General features: G+C 48.5%; 1 protein-coding gene and 1 long non-coding RNA gene across 2 annotated transcripts in view; one reads left to right on the top strand and one right to left on the bottom strand.

Moving 5' to 3' along the window:
* Positions 1-17,603, bottom strand: part of LOC111843294 (transcription factor Maf) — a 98,223-nt gene that overhangs the window by 8,027 nt on the left and 72,593 nt on the right. The gene's annotated exons all lie outside the window — the stretch shown is intronic.
* On the top strand, positions 7,773-8,693 carry LOC140593397 (uncharacterized). The gene is made up of 3 exons (XR_011993701.1): positions 7,773-7,878; positions 8,023-8,059; positions 8,173-8,693. It is a non-coding gene; the product is annotated as an uncharacterized lncRNA (long non-coding RNA).

The raw sequence follows: 17,603 nt of genomic DNA on the forward strand, positions 1-17,603 counted from the left end.
ATGGCTAGTGTGCTGCACGTGGCATTCTGAGCTTGTGGAGCAGTGTAAGCTGGCTGTGGACTGAGGGACCTCGTGGACTGATCAGTCCACCCACGTCAGTGCTGGCAGCTCTGAGAGTGTGGGGCAACCTGGCCATTAGCCTGGCCATTAGTCACTTCTTACATTCTGTCTCAGGTTTAATGTCACTGATCAGAACAGACTGATTACTGTTAATATGTCACAATTAAGCAGCACTACACAGCCAAGTGTAGGAGAAGAACCCAAGTTCTGAGTGACACGATGCATAGAAACAAGTAAAAGAATAAAACCATATAAAAATATAAACACACATTTTAAAGCTTTCAATTAACCAATTTAACATTTTCACACTTGTATTATTGTATTTAGTAATGCATAAATAATTCTTAATTTCTCATTTCAAACCTGGAAAATTTAAAATCCAAAATTCTTTAAGATGCCGCGCAACAATAAATTTCTTTTGAAATTGCTAATTGATCCCTTAATTTTCATTATCATTTAATAGTATTTCTCTGTCCCTCAGTGTGGAGATGAATATCATTATTAAATGGCACTAACTGAAACGTGCTGTCTGCCACATGGTATTTGGCTCCTTTCAAAACTATTCTTTCATCTAATTCCACAGAATAAAAATTCAAAAAGTCCAATAAATTTAGCATTCAAACATTAATATACGTGATGGAAAAATAGAGCTGAGACTAAAGCTTTTCTCCACTTCCTCTCGTGTCAGTCTCCACCGGCACCCTGTCTGGCAGTGCCTGAGCGGCCCGGCAGTAATGCCTAAAAGTGCCGCATATATGCGTGGCCCAGAGAGAACCACGCCACAGAGGAGATGGAGATAAGGTGTCTGAAAGGTCACATCTGACACATGGAGCTAATAAACAGTCAGAGATGTTCAGGTCAAGCGTCAGTCGCGTCTCCCTGTCTTCCGATGACTTGTATCAGTCCGGAAATCAGCGGACGCACGGTGACCTGGCAGGGCCTTTCTGCAAACGAGCTTTAATTAGCTTTGATGTAACGGCATAACTTTAAACACTTAAAGTAGACAATAGTACAACACGGTGGAAATTAAATATAACAGAAATTTTCAATTTACTGTTGGTATTCAAATTACTTCATTGAAAAATTTTTATTTTTTCGTAACTAAACATTAAAAATGTATGTTGCTCGATGGTTTAAAATTTTAAGTAAAACACGTCACTATAAAGGACTGGAGTGAGTATGTAAATGTTTACAACCCACACATTTACAGGCTGCTTGTCAGACACACACCATTTGACCCAATTGATAAGCGGCACCGAGACCCAGACAGCCGGAGAGAGCTCATCTCTGCAGACCGAGATAGCATGGACATTTCCACCTTATTTTCATTGAGCGAATCCACACAGTTGGTTCAAGCAGGACAGCAAACTGACCTCATCGCCCCTCACTGTGGGATATTTTGAGAGTGTTTTGCAAAGTCAGTTCCTGTCTTCAACAGAGATCATGTGAGAACAAGGATTGATCAGCTGGGTCCATATTAATAGAATGGTCCCAAGTATGGTGGTGTTTCATCATCTGAACCAATAAGTACCGGGGTCCACCGAAATGGTAAGCGTTGTGGAAAGAATGCTTGATGTTCATTATTATATGGCTCTTTTATGTATTTTGTACTTTTTGGGCTCTTTGAAGCCTTTCTTACAATGGCACCAACTGGGCAGAATTTGTAATCATTGGAAACCTTTACTGGGATGGGTAGTTAGGTGGGTACTAGGTGGTTTGAACCTCAGTAAATTAGAAACCATTACCATTTTTAAATGAATGCAGAAACATTCCAATACCAGTAAATTAATTTCACGAAGGTGATGTTCGTTTCCAGGAACAAACAGTGACGATTAGTCTACTCCCACTGTAGCAAGGCTTGCTCATCCACCAGCCAGAGAAGACTTGCTGAGATGACGTCAAATTCAGATCCCCGCTATGTAGATGATGTACAGCTCAACAAATGGCGCTGTGGTTTTACCTTTCTCCTATTTATTCTTTTCTGTTTGTGTTTTGTCTCAAAATATATTTCAGATTTCATTCATCTATCGGCAGTGACCACCATGGGAAAACGCAGAAGTGCAGCTGCATGCTGTAGAAGACCAAACCACAATTTCAGTTCAGATTGTTCAAGTTAAACCTGAAGGGCAGCTGGAAAACACAAGTCTGGAACGACCCGTCCAAGGCACCGAGAGGTTAGGAAATGCTTCCTGATTGAAAACTGGCGATTTAACGTGTCTGTTTATCTGACAGTTTACTTGCTCGGGAATGTGTATCTTACAGCCTGTTATGCTGCTCTGTCTCTAGGGATGCGTGGAAGATGGGGGGGGGGGGGGAAAGGACAAGACAAAGCCCTTCCTCCACTCAAGCACGTGCCTCTACAGCCCAGGGTTTGGTGAACATTAGAAAATCTTTCTGGCAAAGGTACGTTCACATGCTCATGGTTAAACACAACGTGTATCTGTTGTGCAGTCTTTAATCTAGCCCTCCTTCTCTTGCACGCTCCAGTATTTTGTATTTTTTAGACTATTCTGACTCCCCACATCACTTGCTGTTTGTATGTCGCACCATGGTACTGGGAGAGCGGTGGCTCATGCCACTGTATACCTGAATACGGATGATATGTCAATAAAGTCACCTGGTCTGGCTGTTCATTGGTCGTTTGCTCACCTTGTCACACCACCACAGCGATTCCTGTTACTGTGGACTCCCCTAAAGCATTGTGGTTATTCAGCAAAAAAATCAAACAAAAAAGAACATAAATGTTACCTGGTGTGGAAGCATCACCTGAATAAAAGCACAGGAATCTAAGAATCAGTCAGTTATTGATTTCTTTTTGGAAACAGTGTTCTGCTATACGGTGGTATTTAGAAAGTCAAAGAACATTACGTGGTTTCCCCTGAAAAAAAGCATACTGGTAAACCAAATGACCTTGTAAGCCTTGAGTTATTCCTTGTGCAGTTGCTCTAAGACAGAGAGGGTGAGTGAGAGAGGGAGGGAGAGAGAGGGAGAGAGAGAGCGATTGCCAGTCACAGCTTTCAAACACAAAGAAAAATGAGGGCCGGGGCTGCGGTACAATCATTCCCCTCACCCAGGAGATTCATCACGCAGCGCGAAGGGAAGCAGTGGGGGTGGGCCGGGCAGCAGAAAGGCAAGGAAGGGAGCGGATTTGTACAGGCCGCCAGTGGGAAGGCCGGGGAGACGCAACCGGGCCGGCAGTAATGAAACATTCATAATCTGTCTGAGCACGCTCGGCTGGGCCGCTGACGGCCGGCTACACAGCCAGGGGCGCCTCCAAGGTCACACATACCTGCGCATTAGTGGGAATTGAGCCGTCCATGTTCGGCTCGCAGGTACGGCCGTGTGAGACAAGCCCGAGGTCAGCAGGGAGAGCGTGTCGAACACGCTCCGTTACCGCGAGAGAGGCGGCAAGCGCCTGGTGCCACGGAGCTCCGGGCCGAGGCGGCGAACGGTCTTTTGGGAAAAAGTAGAGGAGGAGGAACACGCCACATGGGCACTGTGGCTTTGGCCACTGCCCACACCCCCTACAGTGGGAAGGGAATACAGCCCCAAGCGGAAGGACAGAAGGCACTGGCTCCGGAGATCATGTGACCAGACAACAGCAATCCCAGCAGTCTGCTTAATCAGGATGATTTACCCAAAATGCAGAAACAAAGAAAAGGGGAAGATCGAGGCTCGGTAATTAATCTCTTAGTGGGACATAATGCCTGTGATGACTTCAAGAACAACAAGAGCCATAACCCTTTCTTCCTGACCCAGTCCTTTCCCGCTCATTTGTCTTTATGCACAGAAGGGGTTCCTAGGGGTGCAGTGCTGACCCGGTCCAGCCGCCACGTGTCATTCTGTTAGCCATGCCGTGGAAAAGTCGCTATTTAAACACTCATTTTTACTGTGCTTTTGAATCGATATCTATCAAAACCTTTTAATAAATATATTTGTCATGGCCTGATAAAGGTCTGACGGTTTAATCCGCCTTGTTAAACCTGCCTAGGAAAACAGATATTCCTGTCTTTCTGAAGAGCACAAATATAATTCTGCGTGACTGAGTCCAGCAGCATGTGGATTTGTCATGGAGCCCCATTAATCGGCACGGAACGTTGCGTGCCGGCATTAACATTGGCCTCAGGCGCACACCGGCCTGGGGGTGGATTTCCTGGCCAGGCTTCGGGGACAGACAGTGGCTCTGGCACAAATGCCCCCGCTACCCTGCTCCACAGGCATTTGTGCCAGAGCCACTGGAGGCTTCAGGAAGAGAGCGAGTGGTGAGAGGCACTGGTGCTACTGGCAGGCTGTCCCTTAGCCGTCTGTTTGAGTTCGTTTCCTGCACCGGGGAGCCAGTGAGCCATTACCGCTGTTTATTTAAAATGAGCCCAATGTAACACCAAGTGCCTAGAAATCACCTCCTAACTGCACTGACATTCAGCTCCACCAGTTAAGCATGGATACCATGATAATGATACTGCATTATCTCATCGCTAAATAATATTCCAATGCTCCATTTATGCTGAGGGCAGGGAGAATAATCACTTCCCATTTCTCAAGCTCAAGTAGGACATGAGGCTGAGAATCTGCTCTCCCGTCCTGTCCCTGTCGGGGCCCCGTCCACACTAAGAAAGGTGTCCTATTTTATTCAAAGGAGCCCTGGCTTACTTGCGTGCTATCACTTTCCCTTCCTGGCTCTCTCCGCGTAGCGTCCTTGCGGATGCTGTGGTGTCGCTTTACGCTGACCTCCCTTCCCACCTTGCCTCCCCTCCCCCGACATGCTGGGAGACTGCCGCGGTCACGCCGCACGCTCCTCTCCTGCACGGGCTTCCAGTCTGTGGTCAGTAAGCGGTCTGCGGGCTTCCAGTGCATGCCGCCATACTCACAGCACCCCAGGTAGGGAGGTACGGCCTAGGGGCGAGCAGCAGGCAGGTCCAGGGCCCAGGAGGGAGCCCGGCTGACAGACCCTGGAGCAAGACCTGAACTGGCCCACTAACGCTTTTGTAGGGATGCGAAACAGACGATATCCTGCTTTCGCTGCTGCATCTATGCGTCCTGCATTCTTGGCTCAACTTCCCTTTTAAAAGGTGTCTTTTTAAAACACTTGGAGAAGGAAGCCCACTCAGTGAAGACTGTGCACTCCTTATCTAACAGATGGGTGGGGGGGGGGGGGTGACAAGGGAAGAGGGGGGGGGAGAGAGAGGAAGAGAGAGAGAGAGAGACCCAGCCCTCCTCTGCAGATCACATACCGCTGCTCCACATGACCTTTGTGCCATGTAACGTGTGCCCCCCTCCTCCCTGCCCTCCCCTCTCACACACTCACGCCTCACCTGCCCGGCTCCCCGGACCATGAGAGAAACCCTGCAGCAGCTCTGTTTAGTCATTCATCCATATCTCACCAGCCTTTCTTGTGGACTGGCAGAAAGCAGGGAAACCCCCCTGTTTGTTCCGGTATGATGTAACAACGCCCCCAGCTCTCACAGAACACCCGTGGGCCTCTCTCCCACATTTTTCACCTGCCAAGTACCCCTTTGATATCTGATAAGACGTCCCCGGCGCGCCGCCCTTCCTCGGCGCAGGCGAACACGGCATGGATCCTCTGAACGCTCAGCTACACAATCCAATCTGTTCCGGCGAGCTCGCAGACGCACGCGGCACCGCCACACCGTGCTGCCGCGTCACTAAGTGCACCGTGCCCGCTCTCCCGGGCGCCCACGCATTCCCGCGTGTTTACTCTTGCTGGCCACTCACATTAATGTGTGACCAACCGAGAAGCCCTGACCCTATAAATAGGTTTCTAATGAAAACAATGCGAGATGTTTTTTAAACTAAACATCTGTTAGCATGACTGCGCTGAAGCACTGTGTTTTCACCCACGATGCCGAGTCCACGTTGTTACTAAGGTGCCCCAAAGTGAATATTAACACAGTGTGGCATGACGGCATCCCTCTGGCTGCCTTGTTTTGCCAGTGTGCGGCACGGGCACGCCGGGCACCTCGGAGACATTGCCAGTGTGTGCGTGAGTCCCAGCTTGCCAGATCAATTACGCCCTGCGTTACGAAACACTATTTCTGACAGGGCTTCTCGGGGGGGGTCCGTACGGCCACAATGATCGGCAGCTCATTACTACATGCTGCCCACCACAGTCCCATCCAAAGCCGCACTCCGAATGGAAAGAGGTGGGGGGGAGGGCTTCCCCAGAATCCTCGTAAGGGCTGGCACGCGTACGGCCATGCCGCCCCGCGCCACATGAGCGTGCTTCCTGTAACCCCAAGGCTGTGGGGGCAGGAATATGGTTGCCCGATCACATGCTTTGGCAGCACTGTCTGAAATGTTTTTGGAGCTGACCAAGAGGAGCACGACTGTATCTTCCTGTATCTGACAGCGAGGCACGGTGTGACCCTCAGCACGAAGCAGCAGGAGAGCAGCGACGCTGTGTAATGGAAGCTCCTCGAGTACGTTTGTCTTACACGCAAACCGGCGCCGCCGTCCTTACTTACGAATTACAGAAATCCGGTTTACTCAAAGCAAAGAAAATTTCCCTCCAGTGTTCAAAGAGACTGTTTTGGAGGTGACCATGACCTAGAAGTGACACACAGTACATGCGTTACGGGAAGCTTCTGCCCTCCTCTTAAAGGTCTGAACAGGGGCGTCACTAGAAAATTCTGGGCCCCTTGACAAAATGTCACCTTGGGCCCCCACATGATAGATTTTGCTGAGCTGGGAGGGGAGTCCCCCACACTGGATTTTGCCAAATGGGGGGGGGGGGGCATGGTAGAATTTGAAATCCCTGAATGAATGTTCCAGTGTTTCCAAGCCCCTCTGATGTCCTTGGTGGTAAATTTGGCAAGCAAAAACACCCACCTTAAACACCACTGCGCAAGTCTGACCGCCATCTGAACGTATTACACAAATCTACCTCTTATTCTGTTCACGGGTCATTAAACTTATTTATATAAATAATATACTTTAACTTCACAGACACTTCCAATCTCTTGCACCGCTGTTGAGTACAAATGGTACTCGGAAAAAGTGTGTATTATCTAAGTATATTTATTAATAAATATAATAGGCGCTGTACTTATTCAGTGGGATGGGTGGTAGTTAATCACAGGCTTCCTACCTGCTTGTGTGAGCTGATATACAGTAGTTTAAGGGATGTTTTAGAGACCGCCCCTTTAAATGCACAGACATGGAGTCGGAGGGCTTTCTCTTAAAGACTCCGGGCTAATGCTTCCCTGTACTGTTCCTGCGCATCCCTAACCCTGAGCCTTCGTTCAGTAAAGCGTGACTTTGCAAGGGGGGGGGGGGGGGGGGTGGTGGAGGTTTTGGTGCACGAACGCAGGGAGCGTAAGTAATCTCGCCGTGTTCTGAGGCCTGAGCTGTTTCTTGGCATGACCCAGAACTCTTTCCATACGATAATGAAGTTATTAGACGTTATTATAAGAACAGCAAGCTAAAAAAAACACCTATTGTGTAATACGCACAGCATGATTAATCTGGCCAAGCAGAAGGCATTTATTTTAGGAAACGGGCTTCTGACATTAAAAGTGTACCTCCGTTAAACTCCGGGGGGCTGCAGAGAGCACAGTGACGGCTAAGCATTACCCAGCCCCAGACAAGCTGTTGCTAAACGAGAAATGCAAACGAGACAATCTGTTTGTCTATTTACTGGAACGGGGAACAGAGACTGGAGGAAAGAGCTGCCATCCTGCAGTGTCAGATGGGCGCAGCTCTCCGACAAACGGATGCCTAATGACTCGAGTTATTGAAATGCTCCAGAGTTCCTACTAATGGTGTTTTCCATATGCAGTTCAGCACGCCTCTGCCTCGTCTGTAAGTGACGCCCGTGCCTCTCGGGCCGATCTCTCAGAACTGTTTGCATATTGCTTAAGACTCTAGGATTGGGCAGCTTTTTTTTTTTTTCTTGCTTTGCTTGTCCACTGCGCTGTTCTGAGCAAAAATCATTTGTCACGATAGATACGTCTGTGACGATGGCAGCGTCTGGCCTCACAAGGTGAGTAGTTGGGCGCCGGGTAACACTGAGCGTGGGCACTGGGGCATGTGGCACAGCTGAACCGCCCTGGAATAAGAGGGCGAGAAAACTGAACGCCCTGTCCTGTCGGCAAGGCCTGACGGAGCCACACTCGACGGCTGACGTGCTTCACCTCTCAGATCAGTCAGCCAGATCCGCCTCTTCCAGACAAGCTCCCCTGCGGAGAACAGAGGCTCAGAGCCCAGAAGAAGGGTCACATTCCTGAGCAGAGGCCGCTGCGGCCCATCGTGGGCTCATGGCCGTCTTGGTAAACACTGTCATTACAGGCAAAGAGAGGCTTTACATTATTTATCTGCAAAGCAAACACCTCTAGCTCTTCACTTCCAGCTGCCCTCTGCTTAAAGATTTGTGTCCAGTTTATTAATCAGCAGGTGCTGCCCTCGTTCACCATGCCGCATCATGGTGCCGACTGCAGACTCTCCTGCTGTGACCCAGCCTGGCACCTCCGTGTGGTTTAAGACCTTAATACACACAGTTCATCACCATGAGGCACCAATGTCTCACGCATACATGTAAGTAAGTAAGAAACACGTAGCCTGTGGTAAATGTGCTAAAGTGGCCATGTGCCATAGTGCAGCCTGAAGGTGGCCGGAAAGGGCAGGGTCGTCATGGTGACCTGAATTGGGATGGCGGGAGGTAGTGATGTAACACACCCACCCCCCGCACACTGGGGTCCTCTCACCCCCGTTACTGTCATCTTCTTGTCACCTCTCCTTGACGTAAACAATGCCTTCTTCTAGAGCCCCCCGGAATGCTTTGGAATTCTCCTACCAATCTACAGGTGTACACCACTAACCCCTAACAGGTGATTTATAGGTTGGAGGAGATTTATAACTTGGGGTGGGGTGGGGTGCTAAATACTGAAGACAATTACCTCACTCAAGGAAATCTTACATTTCTAGTTTTACTGTTATTATTGTGTATTTTATTGCATAATGAGACTGAACAATGATGTTAATGCTGTTATTGGCTGACCACCAGAACCTCCTCAGTAAATAAGCTTCATGGCACTTTTTTAAACAATAAATTACTCCAGTGCCCACAACAGTATCCTGCGGGTGCAAAGGGCTGCGACTACAATATCAGATTAATGTTGTGCATGGATTTGTAATCATCATCACCATCATCAGTGATGTGATGGTTGCCGTAGTGCCAGCACGAGAGCCCTGCAGTTTAGCAGCGTGAGTACAGTAGGTCACGTTCATCCATGCTGCTGCAGAGGTGGCGAGTTCTGCAAGTTACGCTTTGGAGGCTTGATTTTATGAGCATGTGTTCTGCCCCCATAATAAACAGCCACCCCAACTCCCTGTGTTGATTGAGCACTACGCTGTACAGCAAACTTATCCAGACATGGATATTAATTTCACCAAATCCATATCCAGGTTTGGTTTTACTGCTCCACCTTATACAGGTAGTGTATTAAAGCGTTTGCCTGCAATTAATGAATTCCTTTAGTGGCCCGTTAGACTTTTAAAGGGCTAATTAAAACAAGCTGGATAAGGGGGGCTGCGGAGAAGCTGTACGTGGCGCTCTGCCCGCCAGTGCGTCTCCTGCCCGGCCTGCGCCGCGTACCGCGTGCCGCTAACAGAGCCGTTACCGCGGCGGCTGAGTGACTCTGTCAGCACGGCCGGCCGCTGGGCGCCGTGCAACCTGCGCACTTGGCAGGAAGCAGCGCTCCCCAAACGACGCCTGAGGGAAATGCGCTGGGTGCACCTCCCCGCGTTCGGCCCCACGGCCCCCCGGCACCCGGCAGAGCTGCGCAGCCATATTGGGTCTTTCTGCTTGGCGGGGTCCTGACAGCTGTATTCAGCAGAAAAAAGCACAAACATGCAATGGGGAAGGGAGGGGAAAAACAGTTTTATTGTCGTCACAGCAACTGCCGTGATGTGGGTTTATTTTCTGGCCCATCTGCAGAAAGCTGGCCGAATGGGCCGTGAGAAAGGGCCCGTCTCTGCGGAGAGAGTGAGCGAGTGGCAGGCAGGGAGGCCCTGAGGACCGGGCATCAGTCACGCCAGGCAAAGTGAAAAGAACGGTGAGAGAAATGAGAAAGAAAGTGACAGGCTCAACAGAGAAGTGCACACTGTCAGTCATGTTCCCCCACGCTGCTAAGTGAAGTTCTGCCGGTAATAACGTTAGCATTTAAACACACGGGAGCACGCCGATCCGAAGGGAAGCCTAATCAGAACGTTTGTATGTAAACAAATAGTGTTAAATAGCATCACGCCACGCATTCACATCTGGCAGAAGGTGAACATTTACTCAGCTCAACATCCAGAGTAATCACTATCCAATAACAATCTCTGATTGCGTATTAAGAAAAAGCTGACGCTGTCGGCACAGGTCTGTGCTATCGGTTACCGCTGTAGGACACGTCTGCTTTCAGAAATACACACAGAGTCTGCATTTTCTCTTTGTTTTCTGAGCCTGCATGGTATGCTTTACTTAAATAAAATATTAACACTTTTTTATTTTTTGTAGACTTTTTTTCTAGGTAAGCAGTCTTCTGTGGCCTGATGCTGAATGCAGATCTACCTTGATAATGCTATAAATCTCCAGAGACATGAAGCAATAATGTATACAGGCAGGATTAAGGACGTACTGCCAGCTGTATGCGGAACTGCAGAAACGCTTTAGGTTCAGAACTGTGCGGAGTAAAGGCTTCTAATGACTGGACATTAATAATGGCCCCATACGCAAAGGAAGCTTGGCGGAGGAGATATATGTTTAAAAAACAAGAATTCTCATACAGTCGCACTTACGAGGTAGACATGGTTTGTTTTATAATAAAAAAAAAATGAGTTCAATCATTTTTATGGCTTTTATGATGTTTCTGCTCAGACCATCATTACTGTGAATTTTTAACAGCCATTCACCAGCAACCCCCCCCCCCCCAACACTCGAAGAAATTCTGTGCTGTTCGGAAGAACGATAACCGGCGCTTTTCTTTCATAAGCTGCATGGCCTTCTCTTTATGATCAATAAATGTAATGAAGTTTTCATTAAAGGCATCAGCACCCGGCCACTTTGCATTTCGCTCCCCTCCCTGCCTGGTCACCTGACCCGTCCCAGCCCTGGACACCCAGATGACACACGCGTCCTGTATTTAAATGGGCAATAATTCAGAATAATGCGTGATTTCATTACTAACACTCTCATGATGAACAGTGATGTGTTTACCGAGGTGTTGTCAGAAAACATTAAATAATATGTTATACATTTTTAATTTAGTGACAAAAAAGAAGAAATAAAAGCAGCTAATTAAGTGAGACCCAAACACACAATTTGAATTTACAATTTAGGCGAAAGCCGCCACGCTTCACACACATCTTCACTGCGTTTCTATATTCCAGCACTGCTCCGCAAATCGCAGTTCAGCTGGCTGCCTTTATGCAATTAAAACATGTGTTAACGAGGAGGAACCTTTTCAGCTCTGCCTTGTCTTACGGGGAAAGAGGCTCTGACTCATTACAGCTACGCGACAAAGGCGCGGCTGCGCTGGCAGGAGCGACGGTGACGGGTCCCCTCTTCCACGCCACGCACTGCCATTAGAGAGACCTGTCCTACGGTGTGACGACTGGCGTGGGGGGGACGCGGTGACTAATCGACGGGCTCGGCAGTGCGGCACCGGAGCTGTGTAATTGAAATGAACTTTAAACAGGAAAAAGAGCTAATTAACATGAACTTTACATCCTGAATTTCCAGCCTAATTGATGTGGCTTTAACTTGTGCACAACTTCGCCGGATGAACCTGGTTGCAGACTAAACAAAAGCAGAGGGGGTGCAGCTCGCTTTAAGGGCACCCATTTTCCTGAAAATGCTGCGCTTTCGCCCTGATAGGGATGTCGCTACAGAGGCCGGCCCCTCTGTGGGTGTCACAGAGTCACTTCACATCTTTGCTTCAGCTTCAGGACACCCAGTGTCTCCCTGAGGATGATCAGCTTAGCCCTGCCTTATGAAAGACAGTCACTATTTAATCAAATACACTTGTATTCATTTGTCTATCCATTCATTTTCTGAAACCGCTTGTCCTAGTTGGGGTCATGGGGAGGGGAGCCAAACTCCCAGAGGCTATGGGCACAAAGCAGGGAACAACCCAGGACAGGGCACCAATCCATCATAGGCCACACACACACACACACACACACACACACACACAGGCAATCTGGTAACTCCAATTAACCAGAGTATGGAGGAAACCCCACGACGACACTGAGGAACATGCAAACTTCACATTATGCAGCCGTGGCAGACTCAGACTCTGAGGTGTAAGGCGACAGTGTGAACCACTAAACCACTGTGCCCCCCGGATTCATTTATTTACTTTTCAGTTACTGGTATTTAATTACTTACAGTAATTATGCGTTTACATTTTTTATGACAGTAGTTATTTATTTACAGTATCATATTCATATTCGACTTTGGATATTTTCCCCTAACGCTGGGTTCACTGGAATGTGACCCCATCTGAAATCGAGGAGCACCTGTAATTTGCTGATGCCTCCCTGAGGTGTGTTTGGCACTGGGGCCACGGCTGACCCCCGGCCGGTGAGGTCCATCGCCCCATATGCCTGCGTCGGGCTGGGTTAGGCCGGGTTAGGAAGGGGGCCGCTCAATATGCTGGGCACCGCATACTGCAGCCTGACATCTAATTAGATCCGTGCGTCAAATGGAAAACGTCCCAGTAACAAGTCCTGGCATAAGCCTGTAATCCTGGTGCTAATCATGCGCAGCTGTGTTTCTGCGTGTCGCTCTCCGGAACCAATGGCGTTATGCAGAGCTGGGATCAGGCGTGGTGAAGGAGCCCCTGACACACCCTTGGACTCCGCCTGTGTGCGGGGAGTGTATGTGAGAGCAAGGGGCAGCCCAGCCCTCCCACTACCGGAGTCCCCTCACCCTTCCTCACCTCGGACTTAGATGTCCGTGAACACTTTCCCCTCTCGCACAGCCCGCAGGGGGCACCGTTGTGCTCTCTGTGAGCAGTCAGACACCTCCAGGGAAGGTTCAGGTATCTATGGTGGCTTCATTATCACCCCAAATCTGCTTGATGGCCAGCCAGTAGACCCCCCACCTCACCAAATATGTGCATCCACTGCATGGCAGCTGTATTGGCATCACACGCCCCACCCACCCCGTCTCCCTGGATGCAGAGCCTCCACATCTGGCTGAGGGTTTGCCGGCAGCTCGCCCAGCTGTGCCGCACCTCCTCGCTCCTGGCCTGTCCCTTCAGTTCCCTTCCTGTCCAATGGACTCCAAAAAAACAAAGTGCCTCCCCCCCCCCCGTCACATTCCCAGCTATTCTGCTTTAACAGGTTCACCGTTAGTGAAGCAGGGCATACTGTGGATACAGCACAGATAAACAAGCTAAGCGCAACACATCCACACTGATTATCATTCTATACATTTTCCGTATGGTTCTGTAAAACCCGTGGGTGAGTATAAGTGTTACTCTCAGAACACACTGTACTGAGGCCACCAGTGTCTATTTACAGCCCTTCAGAACTGCTTTGCCTGGTCCTGATCTTCATTCGCTTCAAAAAGCTCAAATCGAGTGCTTCTTATGCCCAGAATACAATGAAACACTGATATACATTCTCACATTGCGTTACAAAGAACAGATGTACACAATATATCACATTAAAGATCACAGACAGGTCAGAAAGTACTGCATCAAGATCTTTAATAATGTTTTCGGGCAAATATGCAAAGGGAATGGCTGTGTATAAAACAAAGTGAATGGAATGACATTAGTGTCACGCTGAGTTATACTTTTTGAGGACAATAGCCTCTGTCAGTTACGTTTCACGCTGCCTTGCATTGGGAACTTTGCATTTTAAACACACACATATAAATTATTAATTGCAAATCATCCAAATTGCTGTGCAATTAATTTAATCATCTTCCATAATTACCATCTGCTTGAAGACCTCGCATAATTCATTTCACAAACAGCCCGATATTTCACAACCTTTTGCTCTTCGCCGCCTCTAATTACAGGTTTGTATTAGGATGCAGCCTCAGTACAAGTGTGAGCTAAGAGGGTCAGAGGTTCATCCATATGCAAGACAAACAAATTACCCCAACACCCTCTATAATGTTTACACTGTCATACCCACTCTGTGGCCTTGCAGTTTAAAAAAAAAGGGAGGGGGCACCTGTGGTCATTTTACGTGGTAAGATTAAGTAGCCTATCAATTTAAAAAAATAATGATTTATAGGAGTTTTAATGGCTTCGGATTATGGAGCTTCGCTACTGTACCATAAAAAGTCTGATTAGCAGCTTCAGAAAGAAGACCAACACTATAAATAGGGACGTTGGAATTGGCACTTCAGATGAGAAAGGTCACACCGTCATCCAGATCAGTTACATCACTGGATATCCTGCTTGAATTTACTCTGGACCATTGATTACATCAGTCTAAGTGTATTTATTCAAAATGACCAAACTAAAAGGTCCAGGAACAAATAATAATAATAAGAAGAATTTCCATAAATTTATGTAAAATCTGTTTTCTAACACAGGGTTTGAAAATCACACCTGCGTTCTTCAACCTTGAAGCTCCCCTCATACAAGTGCAGCGCATGATCACAGCCTGCTCTGAAATACACTCATGGCACAGCTTCCAGTCATAAGAGTCATAAGAATATGGCTGCTTCAGCACAGAGGGAAATCAGTGCTCTTTACCAAATATGAACCTCTCTGGCCAGAGCTGCCGGCTAAACACAGCCTATTACTCTATGATAGGAGTCCAGCTCTGCGCTCTGGCCTTCGCCCGGGCTGCCAGTCAGCTGCTGTCCGGCGGCACTTCCGACTGGAGTCGCCCTACCGAGCGGACCTCGGATGTCCGGGAGCGAGCCCCGCCCCCGGGCGCAGCCCTGCGTGCAGGTGCACAGGTGACTGTTAACGGCGCCTATTAATGGCCCGTGTTCTACGTGCTTCCATATGGTATTTCTGGCAGCCGGAGTGCTGCTGCAGCAGTTCAGCCTGCAGGAAACGGGATGCCTGTGATCTGATACTTTAAATGGAGACGTTTCTCATTCTTCTCATTGCTATCTAACACGCCACTATATTTTTCACCTTGTGTCACTGTGGCGACTCATCTGTCCGTCCGCCCCCCAGACATCCAACCCAACCGAGCAGGACCTGAATAAAAGGCCCACGGCCTCGAAGCAAACGAGGAGTGTGGGGTGTACTTCGCTTTATTTGGCAGATATTTATTTGGACCCCCTCTCCCCCCACTGCAGGAAGGGTTACAGGAACCGGGCAGGCCAGTGCTGGACAATCGCCTATGTTGCCCGGAGTCAAATCCGGTCTTGGAGGACCAAAGAGTGCGACAGACCTGCTGTCAAGCTGGGACTGATGCTGAAGTTCAGTACGGTGTTAGCAGAGATGGCCTCAGGGTTACACTGCACTGGCTATGGGCTAGACACTAGCTCCGGCTGTCCGGGCCATAATTCTTCATGGACTCAACCAGTTAAAAGCATCATACTTTGTCCACAATGTCACATGGCAACATCATTACCGTAAATAACAGTACCTATTTTTTTTAAATGAAGAACTTTTGTCTGGTTTTTCTCCACGCGGCAGACATCTGGACATCTGTCAAATGTTCTGTAGTCCACTCAGCCATGTCCTTACATCCTTTGGTTGGCTGTTCATGGTGCGTTGAGCGAACTACAGTCAGCAGCAGCACCTTATAAAAGCCCCAGCCGAGCAGGAGCAGCACAGCGCCGGGCCCGATGCGCGGTGCCCCCACCGACGGTGCCCCCACCGACGGTGCCCCCACCGATGGTGCGACGTTAAAGCCCGAGCGGCAAGTCGAGCTTCCACGGAGCGCCGTTCTCCCGAGGCTTGCCGGCCCGGTGTATAAATCACTCTGCCATCTGGCAAGCGGCGGAATCAGGGCTGCACCTGTGCAGGCCGACTCCGAATGCCGGAGAGGAGCCAGCCTTTCCTGATGATCACTGGGACATGGGATAACAGATTCGCGTTTTATCATTCTGTGACATTTCGTGACATTTAAAAAGCCATTAAAACAGTAAGTGCGAGGTCTCCTGCATTTCTTAGGGGAACATTCATCCTGCAACGTTCAAACCTCCTTGACGGTGTTATAGATAATGAAATAATACGTGGGCTGGCCGCTCTGATTATGCTGATTGCCTCAACTAGAATCACAGGATGACTGGTAAACTGCTCCCTAATAAGACATTTCAAATGCTGCTACACCACGTGCTTGCAGATGGCGAGATGGCACACACACGCCGTACTAATACACCTGGCCAAAATGCAGAGCTGTACCAGGTCTCTCTGAAGAACACAGGCCTTTACTGAGGGCCTGCTCTTCTATGGGCTCTGAAGCTCACTCCGGCCAAGTCTGTTTTCTTGCCACTTCTGGCTTGCCCTCAAAGTTATTCCCAATCGGACCATCCGGCCTCCCCATGTGTCTCTCCCACAGAGATCTCAGCCAGGTCCAGCACTAGCATGAAAATGAACACAGGAGACAGGTGTCATCGTAGCCCAGCCTAGAAGTGGAAAGTTCAGATTCAGAAGATTCTGTTTCAACCAACCAGTTGAGTATAAAGAGTCACAGTCACAGAGAACTCAACTGGTTGGTTGAAACAAAACCTTGATCTGGATTTTTACTTTCCGAATCTCAACATTCCACCTCTAAGTTAGCCTGATGCTTCCTGTTCAGGCCACCAACCATGGCTGCTCTTCTATACAATGAAACTAGTGAGTTCCCTGGCAGGAATTTTGTCATTGTTTTTAATGCAGCTCTAATTAAATGGGGGAGTGTATTTGTTTTTTAAAATCCACGCAAGCCATGATTTCTTTCCCATCCCTTGAGTGGTGTGCAGGACAGAAAGAGGCTCCCCAGCTAGCCGGAGATGGGGGGGCTGTGCTTCTTATCCAGCACCGTGCAGGTCAATGGCCTCCATATCACTCATGTAAAACTGCCTCTTTGGGAAGAATTAATGTCAGCAGGGTCAAGGGTCGATCTCTGCCCATCAATTCAATCAGAGAAGAAGCTGGGGTGGGCGGGGGGGGTCCGTAGACATTCCCACAAGAAATGTAATAGGGTCTCCTATACCCGCAGGACATAAGTCACAGAACGGATTAGCTGTGGCCCCCAGTCAGGAACATCACACATAAAGTCATGTGCATTTTATGACTTTTTAAAATAAGGCAGCCGCACGCAGGTTTCAAGAATCAACAAATATATGGTCACCCTCTGCCTCTTTGTCTGTTTGCCTATTAATCATTAGCTTATACAGTCAGAATCTGTGACTTTTATAACACTCTCAGTGAATCCTTCTCTTTTCAGTAGCAAGTGTGTATCCACTGCATAGATGGAGACACGAGAGAAACACCACCAGCCACTCATAAGAAACAAGAGTTCTGCATTGAAATACCATTTCCCTTGGGCCCCCTATGGTGTGGAAAGGTGGCGTTTGACTAAACCCATTTAATATAGCTGCATTTGTACATTGATCATGCTGCTTTTTT

The sequence above is a fragment of the Paramormyrops kingsleyae genome, chromosome 11, assembly GCF_048594095.1.
Source record: "Paramormyrops kingsleyae isolate MSU_618 chromosome 11, PKINGS_0.4, whole genome shotgun sequence".
NCBI classification, from domain to species: Eukaryota; Metazoa; Chordata; class Actinopteri; order Osteoglossiformes; family Mormyridae; genus Paramormyrops; species Paramormyrops kingsleyae.